General features: G+C 38.8%; 1 protein-coding gene across 1 annotated transcript in view; it reads left to right on the forward strand.

The window, feature by feature from the left end:
* LOC145723062 (uncharacterized) overlaps window positions 1–17,447 on the forward strand; it is a 374,058-nt gene that overhangs the window by 10,357 nt on the left and 346,254 nt on the right. Inside the window, exons 2-3 of the mRNA XM_081828692.1 lie at window positions 3,468–3,650; window positions 10,374–10,476. The gene's annotated coding sequence lies outside the window, so the exon portion shown is untranslated. The remainder of the gene's footprint in view (window positions 1–3,467; window positions 3,651–10,373; window positions 10,477–17,447) is intronic.

Consider the following 17,447-nt stretch of genomic DNA (forward strand, 5'->3'; position numbering starts at 1 on the left):
AAGGGAAGCAAGGGCAAAAATGAACTATTGGGACTTCATCAAGATAAGAAGCTTTTGCACAGCAAAAGAAACAGTCAACAAAACCAAAAGACAGTGACAGAATGGGAGAAGATATTTGCAAATGACATATCAGATAAAGGGCTAGTATCCAAAATCTATAAAGAATTTATCAAACTCAACACCCAAAGAACAAATAATCCAATCAAGAAATGGGCAGAAGACATGAACAGACATTTTTCCAAAGAAGACATCCAAATGGCCAACAGACACATGAAAAAGTGCTCAACATCGCTCAGGATCAGGGAAATCCAAATCAAAACCTCAGTGAGATACCACCTCACACCAGTCAGAATGGCTAAAATTAACAAGTCAGGAAATGACAGATGTTGGTGGGGATGCGGAGAAAGGGGAACCCTCCTACACTGTGGGTGGGAATGCAAGCTGGTGCAGCCACTCTGGAAAACAGTATGGAGGTTCCTCCAAAAGTTGAAAATAGAGCTACCATATGACCCAGCAATTGCACTACTGGGTATTTACCCCAAAGTCACAAATGTAGGGATCCAAAGGGGTACGTGTACCCCGATGTTTATAGCAGCAAAAATCTATTCTGCCTATGCTGTGTAATGCAAAAACAAAGCCTGAATGACAGCACATCTATTTATAACATGGTTTACTGAATATTTTAAGCCTCCTGTTGAGACCTAATACTCAGAACAAAAAGATTCCTTTCAAAATATTACTGCTCATTGACAATGCACCTGGTCACTCAAGAGCTCTGATGGAGATGTATAGTGAGATTAATGTTGCTGTTATGCCTGTTAACACATCTGCTCTGCAAACCATGGATCAAAGTTTTGACTTTCAAATTTTATTACTTAAGAAATATATTTTGTAAGGCTCTAGCTGCCGTAGTTAGTGATTCCTCTGATAGATCTTTGCAAAGTAAATTGAAAACCTTCATTCTAGAAGCCATTAAGAACATTCATGATTCATGGGAAGAGATCCAAATATCAATAATAAGAATTTGGAAGAAGTGGATTCCAACCCTCATGGTTGAATTTGAGGGATTCAAGACTCTAGTGGAGGAAGTAACTGCAGATGTGGTAGAAATAGCAAGAGAACTAGAAATGGAGCCTGAAGATGTGACTGAATTGCTGCAATTTCATGATAAAACTTGAATGGATGAGGAGTTGCTTCTGATGGGTAAGCAAAGAGAGTGGTTTCTTGAGATGGAATCTGTTCATGTTGTAGATGCTGTGGAAGTTGTTGAAATGACAACAAAAAATTTAGAATATTGCATAAACTTACTTGATAGAGCATTAGCAGGGTTTGAGAGGATTGACACTAATTTTGATAAAATGTTCTTCTGTGGATAAAATACTATCAAACAGAATCATGTGCTACAGAGAAATCATTTGTGAAAGAAAGAGTCAATCAATAAAGCAAACTGCATTGTTGTCTACTTTAAGAAATTGCCAGAGCCACCCCAACCTTCAGCAACCACCAGTCTGATCAGTCAGCAGCCATCAACATCAAGACAAGATCCTCCACCAGCAAGATTACAATTTAGTAAAAAAGCTCAGATGATGGTTAGCATTGTTTAGCAATAAAGTATTTTTAATTAAGGTGTATGCATTGTTTTTTTAAGACATAATGCTAGACTACAGTTTAGTGTAAACATAACTTTGGTATGCATTAGGAAGCCAAAAATTCATCTCACTCACTTTATCGCAATATTCACTTTATAGCAGTGGTCTGAAATTGAACCCGCAACATATCTTAGGTATGGCTGTAATAGCTGCTTTAATGTCTGATAATTTTAATATCTGGTCATTGCAGGATTAGCATCTGTTGATTATATTTTCCCTTGAAATTTGGTCAGATTTGCTGGTTTTTTACATGTTTAGTACTTTTAAATTATATGTTCTACAATTTCATTTTATGAGACTTTGGCATTCTGTTAGAATACTTCAATAATGTTTTGTTTTGTTTTGGGGGGAAGCTTATCGTTTTTTGGGAAACAACAGTCCAGTTAGGTTCAAACTGTTAAGTATTGTGGGTGAATGGCTTTTCAGTTTTCAAAGTATTTGTTATGTTATTTGGATCTACCCTTTGCATATGCCACTTGGGTTAGTTTGAAGCTTGGGCAGTGGGTTATATACATGTTCAATTTGCAAAACCTTTGATTCATTTCTTTGGTTATGTTTCACATGTGTACAATTTAGGGGTGAGCCTGAGACTTGTATTGATTCACACACAGAAGTAAATGATTTCTCCCAGCTCTGTCCTCACCAGGATTTCCCCTACATTCTCTGGTTCCAAGGGACTCTTTTCCTGGTTCTTCTGGATAGAAATATGGAGTTCTTTCAGATGAGGTCCTCTTGAACTGCCACGTAGTTCCATGTGATAAGCCCCCTCTGGAAAAAGCAATGGAAGGAAAGAGAAAAACAAAAACAAAAGTAAAAATAAATAAATAAATAAAATGAAAAATGAAAGGAGAGAGAATCCTCTCCCTGACACACTCTTTGCACAACAAAGTCATTTTTTTTCTTACTTCTTCTATTCTAAGATGTGAAGTTTTGCTCGAAGTTTTAAGTGCTCACCCTACATCCACCATAACAGTACAGCTCTGTGATTATGGCTGGACTTGGGGAAGGGCTAAGAAGTGGCCTATTTTGCTGGTCTTTTGCAAGAAAGATGGGTTTCTATTGAACGTTTGCTGTGCATGCTCATGATGGAGTTTCCCAATTCAGTCTGCCCTTGGGTCAAAGCGGGGTGATTAAGGAAGAACAACAGGAGTCTCATCATCACTATACTGACTTTTATGTTTTGACTTTGCTCTCCAATATACCTGGTATTCTTTAAGTTACAGAATCCTGAGGCATTTTCTTTTTGTTTTTGTCCAGAGTTTTTAATTGCAGTTGGTGGATAAGATGTGCTCTAGTGGACTTACTCTATTCTGGCCAGCAGTGGACCATAGGTGAACCTATCAAACATAATTTTCACATTTGATAGGAAGATGCAGAGACCAATCAGGGAGACAGTTGTCATAGGAAACAACCTGTTAAATTCTTTCTTCATTTATTAAATGGAGATAATGGCACCTTGCTGTTATTTTTTAAGATGTATTTTAAGTTACAGACTCACAGTGCATAAGAACTCACTTATGTATTACAGCAAAAGTTATATGCGCAAGGTTACACAGAGACCACACACAGAAACAGTTACTAGTTAAAATTGGAAGATGAGAAGGGAGGCACTTTGTTGTTTTTTCACTGTATACATTTTATGTTTTTTTGGATATTAGAAATGGCTAAGCCAAACACAGGAAAGATGGTCCCTGACCCTAGAACTTCTAGTCAGTGTTAGGCTGTACATATTTCTTATTATTCACTTCTGATTTCTAACTGCAGTAGAACCCTTTGGTGGTTGTCTGCTCAATTCAACATAACTTTCTTTTCTTTAAGGCCAGGTCCCTGGCAGCCCGATGTACGGAAAAGACCCTGCCTCCCTGGCCAGCTAAAGGATTCTCTCTCCCGAGGATTTGTAATGGGGACTGAAAAGGGCTAGCTTCTTCTGCCCTGTGCACTTGATCTGAGGTGATTCTGATTCAGGAACTGTGACACAGCCACCTCCCACCACATGCAGAAGTAAGTAGAGAAAACGAGATAGAGAGGGGAGCGAAGAGCACAGAAGAGTACAGATGAAATACCATGTGGCCAGAGAGGACGAAGAGGATTAAACATAATGAGAATGAGACTGAGAACAAACACAAAAATAAACCAAGAGGAGAGCTGAGTTTCTCCTAAAGGCTTTTTTAAATTTTCTAGTTCTGGTACCTTTTGTGGTGTATCAATATTCTTACCCTTTTATTCATAGCTGAGATGATGTATTATTATAATAATTATCCCATTTTCCTTAAACTGTCTTAACTAAGACATTAGATTTCTCTCCCTACATAGAAAACCAGCAACATCACAGGAAAGCTGTGATGTAGTCATTTCGAAAAGATCTGCTTATCATTTTGAAAAGAGAGGTGGTTGAGAATGTACATGTATGGAGCAGCCCTAGGAAGGCATAATCCAGGATACTAACAGCCAGATTTTACCTTTAATTGGGGCATAACATGGAAGAAACACTGTAGTAAGGATGGGTAGGGATGGGGGCATGGGGACTGATTAGGCAAAAACAACTTCCTAAAATTTCTGAGATTAACAGTCTGTTCAGAAGAAATTACCTACATTCATTTGTTCAGTAGTTTTGGAGCAGCTACTAAATGCCAAGTATTGTTATAAGTGCTGGAGATGGAGCAGTAAGTAATGTGAGACCTTAACATGGAGCTTAAATTCTGGTGGAGGGTGGGGCTGGCAATGACAAACAAACACAAAATATAATTGAGTGCTATTAAAAATATAAAGCAGAGTGAGAGGTTAGAGAATGCCTGGCTGGATATGCTGTTTTATATAGGAAGGCCTAGAGAAGCCTCACTGATGAAGTGACATGTAAGCGGACATCTGAGTGAAGTGAGGGAGCGAGCCAAGTTGATCTCTGGGGAGCACGTTCAGCATGTTTGAGCAAGAACAGGAGTTCCCTGAAGAAGTAAGAAAGAGAGCAAGTGGTAAATGATGAGACTAGGAGGGGGCATGTAATGGGGAGGGCCAAATCCTATTGGTTGTAAAGACTCTGGCTTACTCTGAGTGTTATGGGAAAATATTGGAGGGTTTTGAGCAGGGGGGGTAAAACAACCCAAGTCTTACTAAATCACTCCAACTGCAATGGGGAGAATAAACTATATGGGGCAAGTATGGAAGTGGGGAGATTGGTAGTGGGCTCTTGGAATTCTCCAGGTGAGAGAATTTAGTAGCTTAGACTTAAGAGGAAGTGGTGAGATACAGTTGAGATGTACTTGAAGGTGGGGTTGGTGGAATTAGCTGATGGAACAGTTGTGAATTGTGTGAGAGAAGAGTTTCATTATTTGCTTGAGTAAGTTTTTGGCTTAACAGCTGGGTGATGGGAGATGCCATTAACTAAGATGAAGAGTCACGAAGAAGATGAATTCTGTTTTGGGGTGCCTATCAATATGCCACTTGGAAGATACCAAGCACTGTTATAAGACATACTTTAAATATATTAGCTCATTCACATCTGAGATAGATTAATAATATTGTGCCCATTTTGCAATTGATGAAACTGATTCACAAAGAAGTTATATCTCCTTTGCCCAACTAGTGGAAGGCAAAGTCAGGATCTGAATCTAGGGAGCTTAGCTCCAGAATCTGCTCACCTACCTAAGTGGATAAATTTAGCAGGCAGTTGGATATAATGGTCTTCAGTGCAGGAAATCAGATATAAGTAGGGATATACATTTAAGAGTTATCAGCATATTGATGGTATTTGGATCCATGATACTAACTGAGGTCATTTAGGGAAAGAATATAGATGGGGAGTAAGTTCAAGGGCTAAACACAGCAGGATTTCATCACATAGAGCTCAGGGATGAGAGGAGGCTCTGGTAAAGAACATAGAGGTGTAGAGTAGCCAGTGGAGTAGGGAGAAAAACCAGTGGAGTATGGTATTTGGGGAGCCAAATGTAGAAAGTGTTTCAAGGAGGATGGTCAGCTCTGTCAAATACTCCTGATAGCTTGAAAGAATGAAGATTGAGAATTGATCAGTAGATTTGGCAACATGAAGGTCATTGGTAACTAAGAGCATTTTCAGAGGAATGAAAGGAGTGGGTTAAGAGGGATGGAAGAGGGGAAATGGAGATCATAAACCTGGACAATTTTTGAGAATTTTTTTTTTAATAAATGGAGAATAATTAAGTTCTCTTTCCCTTTTCTTCTAGTGCTTCCCAACTCACTCCTCCAGACTATGAAATTCTATCATTGCCAAACTGGTGACTCCCAGAGAAGTCATTTGTGGGGCCCTTATAAACTAGAGTTCTTAGAAAAACATTTGACCAACAGCTAATCATACATCTCTATATGAGTTTTCATCTCTGCCTTTTTCTGGTTCATGGGCCACTTATCTACACAGCACCTGGCCCTGCTAACCCAGGTAACCCCCTGAACCTCAACCCTTTAACAGTCTTCCCAAACTCCCAGACTTGATCAGATACCTGTTTTGTGACTATAGCATCCTTTGCTTTATGGAACAAAATGGAACAGTTTGTATTTACACATATTTGTTTGTGTGATTATTTTGTTTATGTTTATCTGCTCTACTGGACTGTGCTCAGAGAATGGGCTCTAGAGTGGTTAGCCAAGATCCAAATCCTGGTCACATGTACTAGTGGGTGACTGTGGGCAAGTAACTTAGCCACTCTGAGACATTATTTTGTCATCTGTAAAATTGGGGTTAAAGTAGTATTCACCTAATATAATTTTCTGAGACTAATACTGCATGTAAAGGTGCCTGACACTTAATAAATTTTAAAATCATTGTGAACGTATTAAAGTAGAAAATGCATATTTTAAAATATATATCCAAAATAAGCCATAACTAATCCTTTTCTTTTCACCTTTGCTCTTTCCTCTTTCCACCCCAGTTTGGCCTTACTGTGTTATATATTAACCACATTTCTTCTTTTACCTTTATTCTTTTACCTGAGTGCAAAACCTATTATCTTATTGAATTTACCAACTGGCAGATTTTGTTTTTAATGGAAATGATCTAAAATGTTGAAAGAAATTCCACCATTATTTTTTTCCCACAATACAGAAACTCCTTTCTCATTTTTCTAGAATGCCTACTAAATAAAATGCACTTATCTATTGCTCTATAACAAGTCACCCCTAAACCTAATGTCTTAAACCAGTGATTTATTATGGCTTACTATGGTTTTGTGAGTAAATTGGGCTCATTTGAGTAGTTCTGGTTTAGTTCCTCTCATTCTATTGCAGGTAAATGGAGGCTGGGGCTATAGTCATCTGTAGGCTTGAATGATCCGGATGACAAATGCAGTTTCCTCACTCACATGTTTGGGTGACTCAACTGGAGTGGATGGAGTCCCTTGGGGCTGGCTGGACATCTCTCTTCTCTTCACACTCTGTCACTTTCTCTCAGGTTCCCCATTTCATAGCTCCAGCTTTTTAATTGTATGGAGATCTCAGTGTATTCAGACTTCTTACCCCATGGCCACCTGTCTCAGAACAAGTATTGCAAGACACCCAGGTCTAAAGTATAAGGCTTCTTAAGACCTAGCTTCAGAAGTCATCACTTCTGTTGTGTTCTATTAGTCAAAAACAAGTATAGGGCCAGCTCAGATTGAAGGGGGGCAGGGAATACACAAGAGTATGAATTCTAAGGGCATGGTTCATTGGTGGTCATTTTTGAGGATGATCTACCACCATGAGCCTATAAACGCAAACCACAAAACCACAAAGCCCCTGCCTTTAAGAAGCTTATAATATAGCATAGGGGAGGGTTTTTTTTTTTTTTTAACTTTTGCATTATTGGCTCTTTTAAAAGTTAATACATTTTATTTTTTAGAACAGTTTTGGGTTTATAGGAATATTGCAAAGATAGCACAGAGAGTCCCCATATACCCTCTACCAAATTTCCCCTAATATTAACATCTTACATCAAGATGGTACATTAGTTACAATTAATAAACCTATTAATTAATACATTGTTAATTAAAGTTCATACTCTATTCAGGTTTTTTTTTAGTTTTTAATTAATGTCCCTTTTTTTGTTCAAGGATCCCGTCCAGGATTACACTACATTACATTTAGTGTTTATATCTCCTTAGGCTCCTCTTGGCTGTTACAGTTTCTCAGACTTTTCCTATTTTTGATACCCTTGATAGTTTTGAGGAATCTTGTCAGGTGTTTTGTAGAATGTCCCTCTATTGGAATTTGTATGATTTTTTTTTTGTTATCATAACTAGACTGGGGTTAGGGCACATATGTGATCATGATTTATCATTGTTGATGTTAATCTTGATCACCTGGCTGAGGTAGTGTTAGATCAGGCTTCTCCACTCTAAAGTTATTCCACTGAGTCCTGTCCCCACCTCCACTATGGAAGTTACAATGAACAGGCTGCACTTAAGGAATGAAGAGTTATGCTCCCCATTGTTCAGGGAGGATTATCTACATAAATTATTTGGAATTCTTCTGCAAGGAAGATCTGTCTCTTCTCCTCCATTTATTTATTTTTCAATATTTTTTATATCAGTATTGACTCATGTATATTTATATTACACTTTGGGTTATAACCCAAACAACTTTATGTATTTGTTGCTCAATCAATTTCAACTTTAGTTATTGGGAGCTCTTTCAAACGGTTCCTGCATCCGTGTAACATACCCCCATCAATGTGTTTTTTGTTTTTGAACACTTCTTTCTAGCATCACAAGATGTTCTAGGCTTACCCTGTATATTTCCTGCCCTGGACCTAGAATCAGCCTTTTGTCTAAGGACCTCTGGTTCCTTAGTTGTGCTTATTGCCACACTATTAACATCTGATAATTCTTTGTTGTGGGAAGCTGTCCTGTGTATTCTAGATTAATAGCATCCCTGGACTCTCTGCCTATTAGATGCCAATAGCAACCCTCCTTCTCCAGTTGTCAAAATTAGTAATGTCTCTGGATGTTGTCAAATGTCCCCTAGAGGGCAAAACGGCCCCTGGTTGAGATCCACTGGTATAGCAACAGACCTGCTGAAAATTATAATGATATAATGTAATGGAGGACAGTGGCAGCATTGCAGAAAAAGCCTCTGAGCCTGTTTGCAGATGTTAAGGAAAGATTCACAGAAGAGGTGCCAGATGAACTGAGAATTGATTTGCTATTTTTTGAGCAATTATCATGAGCCAGACAAAACGTAATGTTTTATTTTTATTATATAATCTTAAACTTAAAAAGCAGGTGTTTTACAGGTGAAGAAACTAAAGTTCAAAGGGACAAAGTAACTTACTTAGGGTGCCTGAGCTGGTCTTGAGGGACCCAGTCAGCTCAGTGGATGGAGAGCTCTGAGGTTATTGACATCTGCTCACACTGCTCCAATCAAGACTATGTCAACCACTCCTTTGTTTATAGAACTGCAGTACCATCTCATTTTTAATTTATTTTTCCCATTCAGTTCTGGATTCTTGAGGCAGGACCCATGCAGTGTTTATCTACAATGCTTGCCATGTTATAGGTGTTTGATAACAGTTTGATAGTAGGTCGACATTAGTTGATTCCACGAAATTCCCCACTAACAGATTACAAAATTAACTCTTGCTTCCTTCTGATCAAATTGCTATCCTACCAGCACCTCTGGTGGAGGGCTCACTGCTGGGCACACCAGCTAACCTCCTGTAGTCTTTGGTCACTCTGCTGCATTGTTTTACCCTCAGCACCCCAAAAGGAGTAGTTGGCTGGTGTCAGTGACATCTGCAGACTGATTATAGCATTTTGCCTTGGGTTGGAGTTGTGAAAGGTGTTCTCTAAGGAAAGAAAAAACATGCCTCACAAAATACAGAATGTATTGCTACTGGTTTCCATAAGTAATGCCAATTATCTACTTTTGATAATTCCTTTGTCCGATATGATTCTTCTATTATTTAAGGACAAATTTTACACAGACCATGAAAGGTATTTTTTTTTTTTTTGTCTTTTTTTCCTTCCTTTCAAATTCTTCACATTCTCATCCTAATTTCCTTTTTTTTTTTTTTTTTTTTTTTGACAGGTAGGAGGTCTTCTTGTTTATCAAACAAAACAAGGGGAAAAACGCCTTGGTTTTTTTGTTCCTTTCTCTTTCCTACAACTTCTGGATCTGCTATTTGCAGATGCTATGAAATTTTAAGTCTATTGAATTAGAAGTTGCTCTTTCTGGTTTCAAGACTCTCTTTCCTTTGCTAAAATTCTGGTCTAATTAAAAAAACAGTAGATCATAGTTAAATAAAACTGTACCCAGGATAACCCTAATTTCCATATGCAGATTTATCTGCACTGACAGCCACCCCCCTTACACACACACTCTCTCGCTCTCTCATTCTCCTTTCCCTCCTCTCCATCTCCCTATTGCATTGTGTCTGACTGATTTTCAGAGCACCTTCGCTGTTTCCCCCTTCTCATTCCCTTTCTGTAAAATATCTAGACAGGAAGGAGGTGGCTGCAGAGGCTGAGCAAACAATCTCATATTCTGCCTGCAATGTCATCGTTTCTTTCCCCCATTTTAGGGGGCTGAAGTTGCCCAGGAAGGGGATGCAGAGGAGCTGGAAAGGAAGGGGGGAGCTCTCCAGAGGCAGCTGCGGTCAGGGACAGGGACTGCCGCCAGATGTGCCTGCCTCTCTGGGCTTTGATTCGAAAGGGGCAGCAGGAGGAAATATTGGGAGACAAAAGCCCCGGTTTAAATGATCATTTTCTTTATTTAACATGGCAGCAGACACTCTCTGCGTAGGATCATCATGCCGAGCATAAACTGGACTTTCCCACTTGCCTGGCAGGAGTGAGACAGATCACAGTGTGCTAAATGAGCATCTGAGGTAAGACCCACTGTTACAGATACTTGATTTTTTCCTAAACAATTAATTTTCTTAAATATATGTTTTAGCCTCAATCACAAACAGTATAGTGGGGGCAAATCTGTGTTAATCTGCATCTAAAGAGCCAAGAAAAAGCAGAGGTATAATATATTCAACTCAATTTGGGGTGGTTAGTTACTTTGTCAATTCTGTGTGTGCTGTTTGTTTTTTAGGTAAAATGTTTGGTTTAAGAATAGACTAGTGTCATCATAATCCACCACTGGTGATAATACTGATGTTTAGACTCTTAAAAAAAACTTTGCAAAAAGACAGTGAGCTACAGATGCATGTGCTGTATTTTTAGCTCACATACAAATATTAGAATTCTTATTAAAATGATAGGGTTTTTTTTTAGCAGAGAAGGAATGAATGCTGCATAATTAAGTACAGTATTTAATTTGGCTGTTGTGAAGCAAAAGAATAAGGTAATAATTTTTATTGTACTAATCAGTCTCAAGATGTTCTCTGTGTTAATTGGGTTAAAAAAATTGCAGTACTTATTAGAAATTCTAATTTCACAATGCAGCACTGACAATAAGCTCAGCCAGTGAATTATTCACATCTTTAATTTGCTCACTTAATGACAGTGTTCTGTAATCAGAGTGCAGAGACTGCTGCCTATGCATTATGTATGATGCTCAGGACTTAAATGCAGGACATTATGAAGCTCTCAGTGGTTCAGTAATTAGTTTTCCACAAGACAGGATTTAGATATTCACAGATAAAAGTCCACAGTTGGATAATGCTAAGGTTGCAACACAAAATAACAAAGGAAAGGAAGCTCAAAGTTTAGACTGAAACTTTGTCTCTCCGGCCTTGTCCACTGTGGAAACAGAATCATGCCACCTGAAATAGTTGCCTAGCTCTGATCACATGTTTGAAAACTGTTTTTGAACAAAGTTGTAGCAGGCAAGGCATTTGAACAATTTCAGTGGACCAGAGGGGAAAGATAAAGCCTTTTTAATTAGTGTTCACAGAAGCCCTGCAATATATCCTTCTAATAAGTCTGTAGTATGCATAGCAGGCATTCTCAATGTGCTTTGTAACTTAGTTAGTGCAAATGCAAATCAGGTTACAATGGTGTTTGGCTGTAATTGTGTTTGTAAAAGGGTTACATGCCCAAATGGAGATTGAGCTTGCTCATGGTTTTGTTCCAATTGCTTCTGAGAGAAGGTTTGAAAATCAAATGAGATATTAAGTGAATCTGGACGTGAAAGGAAGTAGATCTGAATTGTCAGTGCAACTTTGGAATTTCTTACACTTGTCGGTTTAGAGTTGTCAGTTTTTCTTTAATGTTTCTAGGATTGTTCCGTCGTGAATTATATAACTTTAGAGACTCCCCAGAACCACTAGCAATAGTTTAAAAATGTATACTGACTTTGGGAAAACATTTCATAGTATTAATTCTAAAGTTTAATGACTAAATTAGAGTCTTTACAGTGATTTTTTTTTTAAACATGCTGTGGACTATATGGGGATTTTTGAGGATTTAAATATTAATCTCTATTAATAAGATCTCACTGCTTTACCATTTGTTGGTCTAAGATTTGTACTCATTTCCAAAACCCAAGTGTTAAGACACTTAATAAAAATTGTTATTTTAAATTGAAATGCACAATAATACTTTTAAAACTGCCTTTTATAGTTTAGATAATTTTTTTAAAGAAAGTCGAGAAATCTATAGGCAAATGTAGTGTTTAGGGAAGGAATGAACTAGTGAAATAAAAAGAAATTATATTCCACCATAACTTGTGAAAAAATCCAAATTAAAGAAAAAGTAAGTCACACCTCCAAATTTGACTTCTAACTTTTAGAACTGAAAAGTTACTTTAACAAAATAAAAAAGTTTTTCACATATGTTTAGGAAGCTGTTGCCTTTGTGATACTTCCAACATGCTTTTTGGGAAAGGGCACTTGGTTAGGGGAGGAATTCAGTATCTAAGCAGGTGACCAGGTTTTGACTTGGATCCAAGATAATATGTGGCAGTCAGATGGTGGCGGTGGTGCTGCTGATAGCTCAAAGAAATGGCGAGGAGTTAGGAAACTTGAATTCTAGTCCTATTTTGGCCACAAACCAGCTATGTCACTTTGAGCACTTAATATTATTTTCCATTTCCTTATCTGTCAGGCAGGAATAACACACTTTTCTAAGCTTTAGGGAAAAAAAACAACTGTAGCATTATTATGGGGAGAAAGGAGGTAGGAGCAGTGAAAGTTTTTTGAAAACTTAAAAGCAAAAATAAGGAAGCTATTTTAGGGATTAACATAAAACAGAATGTGTCTTTGAATCCGTATTGTTTATTATGGAAGAGATTCTTGTCCAGATTTGCAACATTCTAAAATGCAAAAATGTCAAAATATTGTCAAATAAATCAATTTAAATTTAATTTAATGAAAATAAGCCATGAAAAAAAAATGTCCTTCGTAGGTATTTGGGGGAGAATAAGAGAGCCCATAAACATCAGTTTGGTGTCATCACTCCAAGAAGGTTGGCATTCATCTTGCTTTGGACATTTCTTTCACCCACCACTTAGGAGACACATATTAATACTCTAAGAAGCCTTATGCTTGGAATGTCTGCCAGTCATCAAGATTTCAGCCATTCTTCTCATTAGATTATGAGTCAGAATGAGATAATTTATACCACTAAAATTTTGGAGCTCTTTTTCTCACCGAAAATCAGTCAATATATCAACCAATCAATTATTGATTATCTGTTAATTTTCCTTTCATGATCTATTGAGCACTTCTGATGTTATCAAAAATAACATACTATCTTTCCCTCATTCTTATGAGGCAGCTGTGTCCATATTCTAGATGAGAGACTGAAGCATAAAGAAATTAAGTGTTTTGACAATACCACACAGCTGGTGAGTAGCAGTGGTAGAATTGAACCAGCTCCAAGTCCTCAGGTTTCGACCAATCGACTATATTGTCAGCTTCCAAGGTCCTGTGCTAAGTGCTGAGATAAAGTAATTGATTGAGATTCCTGCCCTCACATTCTCACAGTGGTAATGTTTGAATTTTTTCCACCTGCTCACTTGTAGGTCAAGACTCTTGGTTCTCATAGTATGGGCTCCAGACAGCATTGGTATCATCTGGAACCAGGCTTGGGTGCTTTACTAACCTTGATGTTGCTTTTAAATCACCTGGGGATCCGGTTAAAATCAGATTCTGATTCAGTAGGTCTGAGATGGGGCTCAAGATGCCTTTCTAACAAGTTTCCAGGTGATGCAATGTTGCTGTTTGAAGAGGTCTCTCTTTGGTGAGTTCTAGAATTACAGTAGTGCCCTCTTATCGTCGGTTTCACTTCCTTGGTTTCAACCACGGTCTGGAAGCAGATGATCCTCCTTCTGAGGAATCATCAGAAGGTCAGTAGTTGCTTAATGCTACATCATAACGCCTATGTCATTCACCTTACTTCATCTCATCACATAGGCATTGTATCATGTCACATCATTAGAAGAAGAAGGGTGAGTACAGTACAATAAGGTATTTTGAGAGCGAGAGAAAGAGACCACATTCACATATATTTTATTACAGTATTTTTTTTACAGTTTTAGTTTATTACTGTTGTTAACCTCTTATTATGCTTAATTTATAAGTTAAACTTTATCATAGGTATGCATAGGGAGAAAACATATATGTAGTGTTTGGTACTATTTGTGGTTTCAGGCATCCACTGGGGGTCTTAGAACATATCCCCCGTGGGTAAGAGGGGAGACTACTGTAGTCTATTTCACCCAAGTTTGGTACCCAGTGTGTCTAGGGCAGACCCAGTGCCCCTAATTCCTTACTGAATTCCATTCTTCCTCCAATTCTGATATTTTTTGGTCCAGATAGAAGAGCTTCTACCTTGGTTTCCTGACTTTGCCGTCTGGTGCCCTAAGTTCTTAGCTTGTATCGCTGAGAACTTAGCATAGACCTCCTATGGGTCTGATTCCACACTCCCAATTACTAGCATTGGCCTTTCTGTTTCTGTTGTGGTATCAGCCTTTCTTCATTCCCTTGTCTTCATCAGAATCACCCGTGAAGCTTACTAAAAACTTTCAAGCTCTCTCAGTAACACTCCCATAGATCTGATCCAGTGCATTTGGGTGGGACTTAGGAATTTTTTTTAACCTTTTCCAAAGCTTCATAGTTGATTCTGATGGGCAGCACATGCTGAAAACCACGTTCTTGGGGGCCCTTCCTGTGCCCTGACCTGATAGGAACCCTTTGGAAAGTGATACTGGTACAACTTTTGTTCAAGTTTACCATGTACTGGGAACATTTTCTCTATGCCTCTATGCTAGCAATGGGAAAGAACATAGAATTTAAAACTTTGCTGAGTGATTGGCATTTGAATTGGATAGCCAGTGAATGAATAGGTCATTTTATCAAGCCAAAGGAATAGCATATGCAAAGACAGATAAAAATGAGAAAGGTATCTTAAATACTGAGACATCCATTTCGACAAAAGTGTTTGACACACAGCATGGGGGAGTAGAACATAAAATTTTAACGGCAGGTAGCCTCACTTTTAGGACCTTAATGGGTTAAACAAAAGAGTTTATACTTCATTTTACCAGCTGTGAGAATTATCAGAGGTTGGGCGCCTGGGTGGCTCAGTCGTTAAGCGTCTGCCTTCGGCTCGGGTCATGATCCCAGGGTCCTGGGATCGAGCCCCACATCGGGCTCCCTGCTCGGCGGGAGAGCCTACTTCTCCCTCTCCCACTCCCCCTGCTTGTGTTCCTGTTCTCGCTGTCTCTCTCTGTCATATAAATAAATAAAAATCTTAAAAAAAAAAAAAAGAATTATCAGAGGTTAAGATGGAAAGTAAAGTGAAAGCTAATCTTGGCACTGAGGGCGAATGAAAGGGCAAGACTGAAGGCAACAGACAAGTTAGGTATGTGTGGTGATACAGTACAGCTGAGATGGAGAGGATGCTTAGGCCACACTTTGGGCTCTGAAGCTAACCTCTGTCTCTGACACCGATGATGCTTCTTTTTTTTTTTTTTTAAAGATTTTATTTATTTATTTAAGAGAGAGAGAATGAGAGACAGAGAGCATGAGAGGGAGGAGGGTCAGAGGGAGAAGCAGACTCCCTGCCGAGCAGGGAGCCCGATGCGGGACTCGATCCCGGGACTCCAGGATCATGACCTGAGCCGAAGGCAGTCGCCTAACCGACTGAGCCACCCAGGCACCCCCGATGATGTTTCTTTATCACAGTTATATTTTATAGCAATAGCCTGCAACTTAGACCTTATAAGTGGCATGGCCTTGAGAATTCTGGGAACTCAAAGCTTTTATGAGCCATCACTGGTTTGTTCTTTTCCTGATTATTTTACCTGGTAGTGCTGGGATGGCTAACTCTAGGTTTCTTCCCCCAGGAGCGGCTTAGAACTTTTAAGGTAATTATTTGGGCGCAAAATCTTCCACAACATCTTAAGGGAAACTCGAAACCAGTTAATGAGCAGCAATAGGAATGCCAATGGTTGGGAGAATTGTGTCTTGGCCTCTTGAATACAGTGCTATTGCCCAAGCTCTGGAGAGACTTCACTTAGTCCATTAGTCTTGACTCGGCCACTTTTTTTTTCCTGCCACTGAATTTGTCCCTTTTAGAGTGAGTGCTTTCTTAAGTCAGCATGGATCTGGGGCACCTGGGTGGCTCAGTCAGTTAAGTGTCTGCCTGCAGCTCAGGTCATGATCCCGGTGTCCTGGGATCGAGCCCAGCGTCACATAGGGCTCCTTGCTCAGCGGGGAGCCTGCCTCTCCCTCTGCCACCTCCCTGCTTGTGCGTTCTCACTTTCCCTTCTCTTTCTCTCTCTCGCTCTCAAATAAGTAAATAAATTAAATCTTTAAAAAAAAAAAAGCATGGATTTATTGCTTCACCAACCTACTTCTAACAGTCATGCATATTGTATCAGCATATTTTGGAAACACTAATACCTACTCTCAGACGTATTTAGGCATTTCACCCTGTTTTTGACCTACTCTCTTACTTCCTTGATTTTAGCTAAACTCTGTCTTCCCCTGACCCTAATTTGCATGTGCTTATATGGTAGGCTGAATAATAGTCCTGCCCCCCTCAAGATAACTCCCAGAACCTGTGAATTATGTTATCCTACATGGTAAAAAGGATTTAGAATAGGTGATAAAGAATCTTGAGATGGGGAGATTATCCTGGGTTATCTGGGTGGGTTAATGTAATTACAATGGTCCTTTTAAGAGAGAGGTAGGAAAGTTGGCCAGAGAAGGAGATTGGAAAATGCTATCCTGCTGGCCTTGAAGATGGAGGGACCACAAGCCAAGGAAAGCAGGCATCTTCTAGAAGCTGGAAAAGGTAGGGAAACAAATTTTTTTCTAGAGCCTCCAGAGAAAACCAGCACCTTGACTTTAGCCCAGTGAGATGGATTTTGGATTTTTTATATCCAGAGCTGTATGACAATAAATTTGTTATTTTAAACCATTAAGTTTCTGGTAATTTGCTACAGTAGCAATGGGAAACTAATACAGTATACTGCATACCTCCATCTGACTTATTTGTTTGGCTGTCCAGTTTGTCCTACTGAGAACAATTTTATCGCTTCATTGTTGCTTTTCCTTGAATACTACTCTACTAGTGGACTAGCGTACTTATTTTTCCTGAGTTTCACATTTCTCAGTGATGAAGGTATTACCTAGGAGATGAGTGACTGATGGGGCTGTTCTGAGTTAAGGGAGGTGAGGCCAGTAAAGTGCTGATGTAGGTTGAGTATGCAGTGAATGCACTTCCTGTCTCTTCATTGAATCCTGGTAAACTAATTTTGGTGTTTTTACATGGTATTGTAGAAATTCAAAAGCTACTTTGAGTATTAATGGCTCACAGTGTAGAAGTTTATATAGAATTTAGATTAGCAAGTACTTAGTGCTAATAATTCTCTGGTCCATTTTGAATCTCATTTAAAAGA

The sequence above is a fragment of the Leptonychotes weddellii genome, chromosome 8, assembly GCF_054177405.1.
Source record: "Leptonychotes weddellii isolate Sample4059 chromosome 8, ASM5417740v2, whole genome shotgun sequence".
Classification (NCBI taxonomy): Eukaryota; Metazoa; Chordata; class Mammalia; order Carnivora; family Phocidae; genus Leptonychotes; species Leptonychotes weddellii.